Here is a 13,394-nt window from a genome sequence, read left to right as displayed (position 1 = left end):
TCTTCCCAAGTATTGCATGATTTCATCTGTTTGGGCCTGCCCTTTTGAGTATAATTCTTTGTAGAATCTGTTAAATTGGCTTATTATATCTTTGTCTTTGTTATATTCTGTGTTGTTTGTTCTAATTTTAGTGATAAATTGCTTTTGCTTCTTGTTGCCTATTCTTCTTGCCAGCCAGGGTCCTATCTTGTTTGCATTTTGGAAGTGGTTCTGCTTCACATATTTAATTTTCTTTGCTAACTGTTCCGTTTCTTGCTCAATCCCTTGTCTGTGGAGTATCTCTAGTTCTTTTTTAGTCTTGTTGTCTCCAGGGTCTTGCTTGAGTTTGTTTTCCGCTGCTTCCAGCTTTAGTAGAATTTTTTGCCTTTGTTCGTTCTGTTTTCTGTTTCTTATTGCATTTTGTTGGATGCAAATTCCTCTTATAACTGCTTTTCCGGAGTCCCACGTCTGGATACTGACGTCTTCTGTTTCATTACTGGCAAAATAGTTCTGAATTTGTATTCTTATGAATTGTTGGGTTGCCTAATCCTTTAATAGGTTTTCATTTAGTCTCCAATTTCTTTGTTTTCTTCTGTGGTTATAGGTTATTTCTATGGGGCTACGATCCGAATCTAGTCTTGTGAGAATGTTGATTTTTTTCCTATTTTTGAGGTTAGTGATTGTGTGATCCATACCATATTAATCCTGGTCCAACTCTTATGTCGGGAAGAGAAGAAAGTGAAGTCTCTTTCCCCGTGATGGTGTTCTCTCCAGGCATCCTGTAGGCTGAGGTCTTCAAACAGGTTGATTACAGTTTTGGGTAAGGTATTTGCTTTTTTATTGTTCTTATTGATTTCGGTCTTCCGAAATCAATAAGAATTTTCAGTAAATTTTCAGTTCTACATGCTTTACCCATGCACTCATGATTTTTTTTAATTGCAGCATTTTAATTCCTTTTCTCTGTTCAGCTGTTAAAATGCTGATCCATATTTTAGTTTATTGACTGTCCCATTGACTGTTTATTATGCCGTTAAAGTCTCCCATTACAATTAGATGGTCGTATTCTTCTTGCTGTATTAGGTTTTTCAGTTTTTCTGTGAAGGAAGTCTTTGGGCCGTTTGGCATATATATATTACAAATCAGTGTTTTTTTCGTTGTCCACTGTTATTGTGACACCGACTAGTCTGCCCTTCTCATCTCGAAATGCTAGTTGTGGATTTAGGTTTGGGTTTATATATAGCGCTTTTTTCTTTTCTGGTGCAAGCGAGAAGAACTCCTTTCCTTATTTCTTTTGTGTTAGGTGCGCTGAGTGTCTCTGGGTGATATGGGTCTTTTGTATTACTATAAGATCATAGTGTTTTTGGCCTAATCTGTGGAAAATCCTCCTTCTCTTGTTCAGTGAGTTCAGGCCATTTACATTCTGGGAGTAGCATTTAATTGTTCTTTCCATCATCATCTTGATTTTCTGGGACTTTTTCCAGTACCGTCGGTGTGAAACCTGTTGCTATGTCTGTTTTTTTCTGGTGACTCTGTCCTTATCATTTTGACTTGCATCTTCATGCCTGGTACGTATTGGAGGTCTTGGACATTGTTGTCTTTTTTCAATGTCTTTAGGAAGTCCTGTGCTTTCCCTTCCAATGTGATCCATATTTTTTCATTTCTGTATGTGGCCATCAATCCTTCCTCTTTCTCCCAATAATATCTGATGTGACATCTCCTTAGTTCTTCTGTAAGCAGTAAATATTTTCTTCTTTTTAGTATGATTGATTGTGCGTGTTCTTTTAAAATAGTTATTTTCTTTCCTTTATAATGTGGTGGATTTTGGTTACTCTTTCTCAGGACTTCACCCCTTACATGTTTTCTACCAAATTGAATGACGATATCTCTGCCTACCTTATTCCTTTTAGCGTAGTTTGTTGATACCCTGCATGTACGGTCAATATTCGTTTCCGCATCTTCTTCTGTTATTTCAAGTGTTTCAGCTATTATTGTTGTTATTACCTCCCTCAGGTTTTCTTTTGCATCTTCCTGTATGTTTCTAAACCTTAAGTAATATTCCAGTACTTTCTGCTCCAGTTGTGCTTGTTTGGCTTCCAATTTAGCTTCTGCTAAACCCATAGTTTTGACTTTTTTTGTTAATTCTTGCTTCTTTTCTACCTTTTCTATTGCTGTCTGGTTATTTTTTGTCTCTTGTCGCATTGAGTCCATTTCCTTTTTCATTTCACCCATTTCTGCTGTGATTTCATTTTTCAGTTTTACCATTTCTTCCTTTAAATCCTTCTTTAAGCTCATCCTTTGGTCTTCTGCAATCTTTTGATACGCATCTTGTTTTTCCTGAGAGGCTTCTAACTTTTCTTGTATCTTTTGGAATTCTTTCAGTATGTCTTTAGCTGTTGGGTTACTTGGCGTTGTCGTTTGCGTGGTTGGGTTTTCTGGAAGAGATTCTCTCTGTTCTAAGTTATTCTTTGGGTTTGCCATTCCGATCCACTTCTTTATTAACTCCCCTATTTTGCTGTCTTACTATCTTATTGTCTTGCTCCTTGGTGTTGGTTACTTCCCTCTGTCTTGACTTATATTTGTAATTATCTGTATATCTGTATATTTTTATTTTTATTTATTTATTGTTTTTTGTTTTTTAATTGTTATTATTATTATTATTATTTATTGTTAATTTTCTTATGTATTGTGCATATAAATATATTTTTACCCTACTTTATATTCGGTTCTTTCTTTGTCTACTCACTTATTTCTCCTTTGTTTGTATCTTTAGTTTCTTTAATTAATTCTTTTGAAATTTTCTCCTCTTTGTCCTTTGTCCAACTTGTCACTTCAGTTCTTCAGTTCTTCCCTGTCGGATCTATACTTCTCTCACAATTGACTCTCAATATACACTTGTTTAGTTTGTATGTCCTATTCCTATCTCTAGCGTCCCACAGTGCAACTTCCTGTCCCTCTAGGCATCATCTAACTCCTCTTGCTGCTCCTTCTGTCCACTTCCGCCTTCTCCCCTTTCCCAGCATTCCGCAGGGCTCACCTCTTCCGGTTGGTGCTCAGGCTCCTTCCGGGGAGCGTGCCTCGTGGACGTCCTTGGGGCTTATCTGAGTTTGAAGCTTATCTTGAGAAGAGATGATTTATTATTTACTTTGCTTATATACCACTGTATCTCAAGCCCGAAGGCGACACAGCAGTTCATATGCCAGCGCGCCTTCAAGGTTAGTTTAAGGTACGTTTTTTTTCCTTTTCAATTCTTCCACCCCTCCCTTTCTTCCCTTTCGTCCCTCCCTTCTTTAACTTTATCTTGAGTTTATTATTTTCTGACAATTCTTTAATATTCTTTAATATTCTTTTATACAATTACTTTCTTTTCTTCTTTACCACTCTTTACCACTCTTTCCTTATCTTCCCTTCTAGACCCTATAGTCTGCTTGCCTTTATCCTGTAACCTTTCTTTCTTTCTTTCTTTCTTCCTTTTCGTCCCTTGTATTCAAGTGAGGAGTGGGGGAGGGGGAGGGTGGCTATTATTCAGTGAGTAAGGGGTGGGGGTGTATTTTGCCCCCTCTTTTCCCCTCTTTTGGGGCGTTCTTTACGTATCCTGTTTGCGGGGTCCATTTACTTGTTTACTTCTTTGCTTGGTTGCTTAGTTTGCACAGTTGTTTTTCTGCATGTGCATTTCTATCTTACCCTTTCCGGGGCTTGCTTCTTATTGATGAGATTGCCGGTTTCGCTCACCCTTTGGGTTTGCCATCTCCCGATCTCCTCCATGCTCTCGCCGCATTAAAAAAAGGGTGCACGGTTGGCTGTTATCCCACTCCCAGTTTCCTGGTGTAGGTTCCCCGCTGCAAGCTGCAGCTCTGGAGCCTCCTCTCATCTGGGTCTTTGGCAGGTCCCCTTGAGGGGAAACCCACTCTTAGACTGTCGGTTCGAGGAGCTATGGAGTTTAGTGTTTCTTGGGTACTCGATCCGACCCAAGACAGAAGGTTGCAATTCCCTCCACTTGCAATTCAAGGGTTGACCCTCGAGAGAGTCCCCAGAGTCCTGCATGTCTTAGCGCCATCAGAAAATCACAAGAGTTGGAAGACAGTTCTTGGTCCATCCTGTCCAACCCTCTAGCCCCAAAGTATTCCCTGGAGGAGTAGAGGCCACTAGAGAGGCAAGCAGGCACCCCTCAAAGAGAGGAAAGTATTGTATGGAGAGGTAGGAGACGGAGGAGGATCCTGTGGGCGGGGAAGACCCAGCCAGAGGGGTCATTTCCTCAAGGAACATTCCTTCAAGAAACGTGATGGTACTCACATATCTTACGAGGACTAATCCCATTTAAAGACAGGAGGCCACTCAACAGTCAAGCAGTAGCTCCCCAGAGACAGAAGAGACCAAGATGTCTGGAGTCTGAAACTGCCAGGGAGTCATGCGATGTGAAATGCTGCACTGACACTCTTACAGGAAAGGTAAGAGACCACATTCCTTTATTGACATGGCAGACCCTAACTCCCCCCTCCTAGAGATGGATTCCAAAGGGGGAATAGTACCCCAATTGGCAACACAACACCACACCACACTACATCAAAAGCAGCCAGTGGACAGCCAAGCGTTCCACATCCATCATTAAATCCACACTGCTCTCCGGATGCAGGTTTTAGTACAACTCCCAAAGTCAAGGTCAATGCCCACCAAACTCAGAAACACTACCGACTGTTTTCTGTTGGTCATGGGAGTCCCGTGTGCAACCATTAATTCAATTCCATTATAGGTGGAGTTTATGATGCTCTTTGATTGCAGGTGAGCTATAAATCTCAGCAGCTACAACCATATAATGTGGAAATAATGTCTTTTAAGTGATGGAAAGTTTAGTCTGTAAGTGTCATGTTGCCAAATTTGGCTGTAATTCATCCAGTGGTTCTGGAGTCATGTTTTTTATTTATTTATTTGTCGTGTCAGAACAACCAGTCAAATTATATTACATTTCTAACAGAAACAAAGCAAACAAGCAGATTACAGAATTTGTGAGTATGAGAGTTGATTAAATGTCCTTTGACCAGTATCTGGCCACTTGGAGTGCCTCTGGTGTTGCTGCAAGAAGGTCCTCCCTTGTGCATGTGGCAGGGCTCAGGGTGCATTGCAGCAGGTGGTCAGTGGTTTGCTCCTCTCCACACTCGCATGTCGAGGATTCCACTTTGTAGCCCCATTTCTGAAGGTTGGCTCTGCATCTCGTGGTGCCAGAGCGCAGTCTGTTCAGTGCCTTCCAGGTCGCCCAGTCCTCTGTGTGCCCAGGGGGGAGTCTCTCATTGGGTATCAGCCATTGGTTGAGGTTCTGGGTTTGGGCCTGCCACTTTTGGACTCTCACTTGCTGAGGTGTTCCAGTGAGTGTCTCTGGGGGACATGAGAGAAGCCTCCTCGCAGGATTGCAAGATATCCGGCATCCCCTGGGCAACGTCTTCGCAGACGGCTGATTCTCTCAATCCAGAAGAAACCAGAGATGACTTGCAGCATGCAAGCAAGCAAGCAAAACAACCAACGGACCTTTTCAGGACCAATCACTGGAGTCATGTTGATTCCATAAATGAAAATAACATTTTTATTTATGTGCTGGTATGGCTCCCACTTTGTTTTCTTACTATTGAATGTGTGACTGTGAATGCATTCCAAAGTTTCAGGGAATGCATTCCAAACCAAATTGATGTAGCAGCAGTTCTCAGAGAAACACAAGGCCCCAGCTGATTTGGGGATTTTTTTGGGGGGGGGGGGTGCCTTAAGTCATTGGTGTGGTTGTTGATGGAGATTTGGATTATAGCGTGGCAGGCACAGGATGTAGGGGAACAAGGGGTGAGGTAGATAAAGTGGATTGATTCAAGAAGAGAACAAACGTTTTTTTGTTGTGAACCCAATTGAGAACCAAATTGATGTAGCAGCAGTTCTCAGAGAAACGCAAGGCCCCAGCTGATTTGGGGGGGGGGGTTGGGGGGGGGGTTCCTTAAGTCATTGGTGTGATTGTTGCTGTAATGGAGATTTGGATTGTAGCATGGCAGGCATGGGATATAGGGAAACAAGGGTGAGGTAGATGAAGTGGATTGATTCAAGGTGAGAACAAAAGGTTTTTAAAGAAATGCAAGGCCCCAGCTGATTTGGGGTGTTTTTTGGGGGGGAGGGTGCCTTGAGTCATTGGTGTGGTTGTTGTTGTGATGGAGATTTGGATTGTAGCATGGCAGGCACAAGATGTAGGGGAACAGGGGGTGACGTAGATGAAGTGGATTGATTCAAGGTGAGAACAAAAGGTTTTTAAAGAAATGCAAGGCCCCGGCTGATTTGGGGTTTTTTTGAAGGTGAGGTAGATGAAGTGGATTGATTCAAGGTGGAAACAAAAGATTTTTAAAGAAACGCAAGGCCCCGGCTGATTTGGGGTTTTTTTGGGGGGGTGTCTTAAGTCATTGGTGTGGTTGTTGTGATGGAGATTTGGATTGTAGCGTGGCAGGCACGGGATGTAGAGGAACAGGGCGTGAGGTAGATAAAGAAGAGAACAAAAGTTTTTTGTTATGAACCCAATTGAGAACCAAATTGATGTAGCAGCAGTTCTCAGAGAAACACAAGACCCCGGTTGATTGGGGGGGGGGGGGTTGAAGTGAGGGGTTCCTTAAGTCATTGGTGTGGTTGTTGCTGGGATGGAGATTCGGATTGTAGCATGGCAGGCACGGGATGTAGAGGAATAGGGGGTGAGGTAGATGAAGTGGATTGATTCAAGATGAGAACAAAAGGTTTTTAAAGAAACGCAAGGCCCTGGCTGATTTGGGTTTTTTGGGGGTGGGGGTGTCATTGGTATGGTTGTTGTGATGGAGATTTGGGTTGTAGCGTGGCAGGCACAGGATGTAGGGGAACAGGGGGTGAGGTAGATAAAGTGGATTGATTCAATTATTTATTTATTTGGGGTTCTTTTACCCCGCCCTTCTCACCCCGAAGGGGACTCAGGGTGGCTTACAAAAGCAAGGCATAATTTGATGCCTGCATCATAAAAACAATCAAACACAAAATTACATCAATACACAGTTAACACCAATTATACATTATAACCATAAAATCAATAAAATCAATAAAAAACCAAATACAAACCCAGTTTATCCTCTTACATGGTCAGCGTTCGCTACTCATAGATCTAGTTTTACGTTCCACTTCATCAATCCTGCTGGTCTTACTCGCCTGGTTGTCTGATTTAATTGCCGGAGTGCCCAAAGGCCTGGTCCCATAACCAAGTCTTCACCCTTCTCCTAAAGGCGAGGAGGGATGATGATGCCCTGATTTCCCCCAGGAGTGAGTTCCACAGGTGAGGGGCCACTACTGAGAAAGCCCTGCTCCTCGTCCCCACCAGCCTCACTTGTGACAGTGGTGGGGTCGATAGCAGGGCCTCCCCAGATGATCACAGACTCTGAGGTGGGACGTAGAGGGAGATATGTTCGGACAGATACACTGGACCGGAACTGTACAGGGTTTTGTAGGTCAAAACCAGCACCTTGAATTGTGCTCGGAACTGAATCGGCAGCCAGTGGAGCTGGCACAGCAGGGGGTGGTATGCTCCCTGTATGCCGCTCCGGTAAGCAATCTGGCTGCCGCTCGCTGGACTAGTTGAAGTTTCCAAACAGTCTTCAAGGACAACCCCACGTACAGCGCATTGCAGTAGTCTATTCGGGATTTAACAAGAGCGTGGACCACCTTGGCCAGATCAGACTTCCCGAGGTACGGGCGCAACTGGTGCACAAGTTTTAATTGCGCAAAAGCTCTCCCGGCCACCGCTGAGACCTGTTTGGCCTTATGACTGACCAGTAGGACCTCTGTCTTGTCTGGATTCAATTTCAATTTGTTAGCTCTCATCCAGTCCGACACAGCAGCTAGACACCGATTCAAGGTCTGGACAGCCTCCTTGGTGACAGGTGAGAAGGAGTGACAGATCTGGACATCATCTGCATAGAGATAACATCTCAGTCCAAAACTCCGAATGATCTCCCCCAGCGGCTTCACGTAGATGTTAAATAACATTGGACAGAATCAAACCCTGTGGGACTCCACACAACAACGGCTGTGGGGCCGAACAGGTGTCACCCAGTAACACCTTCTGGGACCGTCCTCAAGAAATGACTGGAGCCACTGCAAAGCAGTACCCCCAAGACCCATGTCCATGAGGCGTTCCAGAAGGATACCGTGATCGATGGTATCGAAGACCGCTGAGAGGTCCAGCAGAACTAATAGGGACACACTCCCCCTGTCCAGCTCCCTGCGAAGATCATCTACCAAGGCGACCAAGGCTGTTTCTGTTCCATGTCCCGGTCTAAAGCCAGACTGTGCTGGATCAAGATAATCCGTGTCTACCAGAAATCCCTGGAGTTGTGTTGCCACCACACATTCCAGGACTTTGCACAAATAGGGGAGATTGGAAACTGGCCGATAGTTGTCTAATTGAGTGGGGTCCAGTGATGGTTTTTTCAACAGCGGTTTGATAATAGCTTGTTTTAAGCTCGCTGGAATCTTGCCCTCCTGTAAGGAGGCATTAACCACCACCATCACCCACTCTGCCAAACTCCCTCTGGCTTCTTTTATCAGCCAGGATGGGCAGGGGTCTAGGATGCATGTGGTGGGTCGCACCTCTCCAAGGATCCTGTCCACATCCACAAGCTGAACCAATTGAAATGAATCCAACAAAACCTGACAAGCAGATGCTCTCGTTATGTTCTCAGAGACTGCAGGTAAAGTGGTGTCAAAAACCGACCGAATCCGCACAATTTTATCTGCGAAAAATCGAGCAAACGCTTCACAGCGAGCTCCAGAGCTATCAGGGATCTCGCTTTTCGGCGGGTTTAACAGACCCCTGACAACTCGGAAGAGCTCAGCTGGACGATTCTTTGCAGATGCAATATTGGCAGCAAAAGATTTTTTTGTGCTGCTGCTATTGCCACATCGTAGGACCTTAGAAAGGCATTCAGATGTGTTTGAGCTGATTTGGTTGGACTCTTGCACCACACGCGCTCTAGCCACCTTTTCTTTTGCTTCAATGCTGCCAGCTCCTCAGTAAACCAAGAGGCCGGATTAGCTCGGTTACTTGAAAGGGGGCGTTCCGGAGCGATTGTGTCGATTGCCCTAGTCATCTCGGTGTTCCAGTGAGAGACCAAGGCATCGACAGGGTCGCCAGTCAAGGAGGTGGGAAACTCCCCAAGAGCCATCAGGAAACCATTTGGATCCATAAGCCTCCTGGGGCGGACCATTCTAATGGATCCACCACCCCTGCGGAGGTTAGGAGGTACAGTAAGTCTAAGTCTAAACCTAATCAGGTAGTGATCGGTCCATGACAATGAAGCAATGGTCAGCTCCTCCGCCCCGACACTATCACCCCATCCCTGAGTAAAGACCAAATCCAATGTGTGTCCGGCAGTATGGGTGGGACCAGATACTAATTGGGACAGGCCCATGGTTGTCATGGCGGCCATAAAGTCCTGAGCTGCACCTGAAAGGGGGGTCTCGGCATGGACGTTGAAATCCCCCAGGACTAAAAGTCGCTGGGAGTCCAGCGCCATATCCGAGACCACACCTGCTAGCTCAGGTAGGGAGACTGTCGTGCAGCGGGGTGGTCGGTACACTAACAGAATCCCTATCCTGTCCTGGTCACCTAACCTGAAGCTGGCACATTCGAATGATGATGATTGCGGGATGGGGTGCCTGATCAGGGGGATAAAATCCTTATAGACCACTGCAACTCCTCCTCCCCGCCCTCCGGGTCTTGGTTGGTGCTGCACACAATAGCCAGGTGGGCATAGTTGGGAGAGATTCACTCCTCCCCCCTCGTCTAGCCAGGTCTCCGTTATACATGTCAGATCAGCTTGTTCTTCCTGGATTAGGTCTCGGATGATAGATGTCTTTCCATTAACTGACCTGGCATTGAGCAGCACCATCCTTAACCCAGAGGGACCACCATCCTGACATCTCAGCTGTATCTTGTCAGGAGAGTCTTTTGGAATTGCCAATACATTCTTGTTATTTTCAGGCCAAATAGTTTTTTGAGTTGTGAGATGGATAATTTTTGGAATCGCCAATGTTCTATTGAAAATTTTGGGCCGGATTTGCTTACGTCTCAGATCATTGCTATAATTTAGGTTTGTCGAATTCTTATTGTAAATTTTGGGCCGAAATGAGTGGTTTAGTCTCCTTTTCCCGTATCTCCCTCTACCCGTCACCACCTCTATAGCAGCCCCCCCCCCCCCCCCACCTGTGAACCCAACTGCCCCAGGAGCATTTCCTCCCTGGTCTTCATTTGCTATCTCAATTGCTAACATGTAATGACAGACATTGTTATAATTGTAGTTGTAAATATCTGGGACCTGTGGGTCCCGCCCTTCAATTCTTCCTAGTCCTTCCAGTGTGCCACAGATCATAAAGTGCACTTGTGCGTTATCAGGGAGGACAGAAGGCTGCTGACATAACCGTGTTAACAGAAATAATACAAATGAGAACATCAATACTTTGATGGTAAATCACAGCAAAGGCTTAAGGCCAGGTAAATCACGACGTTTGTCTAAAGTGCTGTAGTGCAATCAATCTAGCAGCAGTAATGATGGTTTGGGACCAGGCAAAACCAGGCGGACTAAAGTACAGGCTAGCAGTGCAATGTTTGATATTTAAGACACAGTACTGATAGGACCAACAAAATTAAAGTGCTGGGTTAAAGTGCTTAACAGTAATGCTTGATATTATCTAAGACACAGTACTGATAGGACCAACAGACTTAAAGTGCTGGATTAAAGTGCCTTAACAGAACAGTGCCCTCACCAATTCCTAAAGTCACTCAACTAGGGCAGTCGATTCAAAACAAAGGACCCAGCTGCAGGGCCCGTGAACGAGCAAGCCGGCACCCTCAGCCCGGACCCCGTATCTTCTCGACTGTCCAGGAGAAGAGATGGTACAGTTAGTGGGAGATGGTCTTTATGACGTGGGCAATGGCTGAAAAGCGTAGCACCATTTCCTGCAGCAGAATGGATAATATTGCTGTTATTTACACCTCCAGCCAGAGATGGCAGTGTTGGCAGATGTTGAATGTTCCTATGAGTTCAATGGCAGTGGATAATATTGCTGTTATTTACACCTCCAGCCAGAGATGACAGTGTTGGCAGATGTCGAATGTTCCTATGAGTTCGATGGCAGCAATAACAAACGCTGACCAAAACGCTGGATCCAGAGAGGTGGGTGAGGTGGCCTCGTGGTGATGTAATGGAGACTCCTCTTCTGTAGGCCAAGCCAAGCCTCTTTTTGGTGGGCCCGCGGAGCGCTTCAAGCTTCGGCTCCCTCTGATGTTATGGGCCCGACAGGAAGGAGGGCCGAAGGAGGGGTGTCACCTCGGCAGGCCTGCAGTGTGTCTCAGCTCCCCTGATGGCGGATGAAAAGCTATTCGCGGGGGCTAGCAGGCATTTCTCCCCCTCCCCTGCGATGTCAAAGCAGAAGCTGCCAGCCGGAGTACTGGCGCAGGAGTTTCCCTCGGCTCAGCAGAGGCAACTGTCGATCTGAGCTCCCCCCGCCTCCTCCCTGATTGAATGAGGTGGATAGGCAGGGAGAGCTTCAATCTCTGCCAGGGAAGGAAGCTAGGACCCCGCAGACGCAATCCCAGGGTCCCGGGTATCAGGTAGGATATTATTTATGAGGGAGCTTGCCGAGATGTAATGCCGGCGCTCTACCTCGTTGCCCCGCAACCTCTTTCCCTTTTCTCAGGCCGATTTGGACCATCAAGGTCTCATTCAAGACCCCTAGTTGTTCCAGATCCAAATCTCCTTACACTGGGAGGGTTGGGGAATTGATCACCTTAGATTTCGCTCGATTAACTCCTCAGCCGGCACAGCTTGCTGTGAGATTGAGATCTTACAGCTGTTTCAAGGTGAGAACAAACTTTTTTTTGTTGTGAACCCAATTGAGAACCAAATTGATGTAGCAGCAGTTCTCAGAGAAACACAAGGCCCCGGCTGATTTGGCTTTTGGGGGGGGGTGCTTGAAGTCATTGCTGTGCTTGTTGCTGTGATGGAGATTTGGATTGTAGCGTGGCAGGCATGGGATGTAGGGGAACAGGGGGTGAGGTAGGTAAAGTGGATTGATTCAAGAAGAGAACAAAAGTTTTTTTTGTGAACCCAATTCAGAACCAAATTGATGTAGCAGCAGTTCTCAGAGAAACGCAAGGCCCGGATTTTTTTGATGATTTCATTCTTGTTTTTTTATTCTTTTAAAAAAATATTTTTATTAAAGTTATAGATAAATACATGGAAAATAGGGAAACAATGTGTAGGAGATAGTACAGTAGGAAAAGGCATAGTTATCCTGTCCCCATAATGGCAATAAGAAAGAGAAAGAAAAGGAAGGGAAGGAGGGGGAGGCAAAAAGAAAAAAGGGGGATGGGGGTAGGGGGGGTTGGTTAAAAAAAGACTTCCATCTATTCAAAGAGGATTTTTACAGATGTTTCCATAATTAGTTCTGCACCGCACCTTCCTGGCTAAGTAGGTTTTCCCTTAATTCTTTTATTAATTTTGTCTTCGGTCCATTTGGGGGGTAGATATTACAAAAGAGTAAGTTTTGGCCATTTAGATTTATATTAATACCAATCATTCTGCCATCTTGGTCCTTGAAGGCGAGATTAGATGTTAACTTTGGGTTTACGTAGGTTACCACACCTCTTTTTTTCTCACTTGCTGAGGAATAGTATTCTTTACTTATCTTTTTTTGGGTAAGGTTGGAGGTTTGTTTATTGTTTATATGTGTTTCTCATAATACCACTAGGTCATATTTCCCTTGTTTTATTTGAACACCTTTCTCCTTTTATAGGGTGAATTTAAACCATTAATATTGTTACTCCAGACTTTTAATTGCAGCATTAAATTTTATTGTGTATTTTCATTGGGTACATCTAGATCCAATTTAGGGGTGGGTGGAGCCGTCGTCGTGGTTGTCGTGGTCATCAGGGTCGGGGAGAAGAGTCTTGCTCTCTTAGACTCTCTGTTGCCATGGTCGTCAGGAGTTCTATCTCTTTCTGAAGTTTTATCTCTTTCCAGATCTCTTAATAGTCTTTTGTGGAAATCTTTAGCTTTATCCTCAGATGTTATCCAGAATTTCTCCTCCCTGTAGGTGATCATCATTCCTTCGCTTTTCTCCCATCTGAAATGCATTTGGTTTTGTCTCAAGAGGTCTGCCAGGAACATGTATTTCTTTCTCTTATTGAGGATACTTGGTGGATTTTCTTTCAGTAGGAGAATTTTTTCCCCCTTGAAGTATTGGGGTTTCTTATTGTTCACCCTTAGTATTTCTTCTCTTAAATTTCTTCTACTGAAATGGACGATGACGTCATGGGCCACTTTAATTTCTTTTTTGCAAAGTTAGTCATGATTCTCTATGATTGTTCTATATTGTCAGAC

At 44.7% G+C, this 13,394-nt stretch overlaps 1 long non-coding RNA gene across 1 annotated transcript in view; it reads left to right on the top strand.

Moving 5' to 3' along the window:
* Positions 1-2,991: 2,991 nt before the first annotated feature.
* LOC137095177 (uncharacterized) overlaps positions 2,992-13,394 on the top strand; it is a 111,997-nt gene continuing 101,594 nt past the window's right edge. The window contains exons 1-2 of the long non-coding RNA XR_010908803.1: positions 2,992-3,202; positions 4,300-4,424. This is a non-coding gene — a long non-coding RNA (uncharacterized lncRNA). The remainder of the gene's footprint in view (positions 3,203-4,299; positions 4,425-13,394) is intronic.

Source organism: Anolis sagrei, chromosome Y, assembly GCF_037176765.1.
Source record: "Anolis sagrei isolate rAnoSag1 chromosome Y, rAnoSag1.mat, whole genome shotgun sequence".
In the NCBI taxonomy this organism is placed as follows: Eukaryota; Metazoa; Chordata; class Lepidosauria; order Squamata; family Dactyloidae; genus Anolis; species Anolis sagrei.
The sequence above is the reverse complement of the archived record's forward strand: the minus strand, read 5'-3'. Positions and strand labels throughout refer to the sequence as shown.